This window comes from Urocitellus parryii, chromosome 7 (assembly GCF_045843805.1).
Source record: "Urocitellus parryii isolate mUroPar1 chromosome 7, mUroPar1.hap1, whole genome shotgun sequence".
Classification (NCBI taxonomy): Eukaryota; Metazoa; Chordata; class Mammalia; order Rodentia; family Sciuridae; genus Urocitellus; species Urocitellus parryii.
This window is the reverse complement of record NC_135537.1, coordinates 91,452,273-91,453,434: the sequence shown is the minus strand read 5'-3', so window position 1 is coordinate 91,453,434 and position 1,162 is coordinate 91,452,273. Positions and strand designations below refer to the sequence as shown.

General features: G+C 42.6%; 1 non-coding gene across 1 annotated transcript; it reads left to right on the top strand.

The window, feature by feature from the left end:
• The first annotated feature begins 301 nt into the window (after positions 1-301).
• Positions 302-436, top strand: LOC144256338 (small nucleolar RNA U109). The gene has a single exon (XR_013344104.1). It is a non-coding gene; the product is annotated as a small nucleolar RNA U109 (small nucleolar RNA).
• The last annotated feature ends 726 nt before the right edge of the window (positions 437-1,162 follow it).

Below are 1,162 nucleotides of genomic sequence, written 5' to 3'. Positions count from 1 at the left end.
CTGAAGCAGGGGAATCACAAGTTCCAGGCCAACCTCAGCAAATTAATGAGGCCCTAAGCAACTTAACAAGAGCCTGTCTCAAAATAAAAAAATTAAAAGAGCTGGGGATAGTTCTGTGGTAAAGCTCCTCTGGGTTCTATCCTCAATATCTCCACTGCCAAGAAAATGTCTGAAACACATAATTAAGTAGTAAATATGCTATGGCATTAAATACACAAATATCAGTATAGAGCCACATACAATATTTACCTAACTTTCTAGATAACTGCCTAAAAGGAAATAATCCAAAATGTTCACAATATTGCATGTGGAAATGTCTGCCCCTCATGCCTTCAGGGGCAGGAAAGCATCCATAACATGCTACATTAACAAAGAGGTTCTCAGGGCTGCCAGCCTTACAGTAGAGGCTGAGTGGTAGTATATTTCTCCTACATAAAGAAAAAAAAAAAGTGTTCACAGTAGAGATTCTTTATAGGCTTTTTAACCTAATCGGTTGCTAAAATATAATTTTAGATGTAAAATAGAAATTACTGGATGTGAATAATGAGTTGCATCAAAAGACTAAGCAGGCCAGGCATGGTGGCTCATGCCTGTAACCCTAGTGACGTGGGAGTCTGAGGCAGGAGGATCTCGAGTTTGGGGCCAGCCTCAGCAAATTAGCAAAGTCCTGAGCAAACTTAGTGAGGCCCTATCTCAAAGTAAAAAATTAAAAGAGCTAGGGAGGTAGCTCAGTGGTAAAGCACCCCTGGGTTCAAGTCCTTCAGTACCAAAAAAAGAGAAAGTTCCATTACGCTGTTGTTTGTTTTGTGGTGCTGGGGATTGAACCCAGGGCTAGGCAGGTACTGTACTCCTGAGCTACATGCCCAGCCCCTCCCCCCATTAATCTATTTAACTAGTTAATTTTTACTTTATTCTGTTTATGGCAGGCCTGGGGTTGGAGCCAGGGACATACTGCCTCTGAGCTACATCCCAAATCCCCCCCCCTTTTTTTGGAGAAAGGGTCTGCTGCTTCCCTAGGCTGGTCTGGAGTTTGCGCTCCTCCTGCCTCAGCTTCCCAAGTTGTTTCTGATTTGTTTTGTTTTGTGTGCCCAGCCATGTTAAGTAATAACATTCTAACTAGGCACAGCACCTGTTTTCAACCTTCAAGGAAAGATTAGCTGCT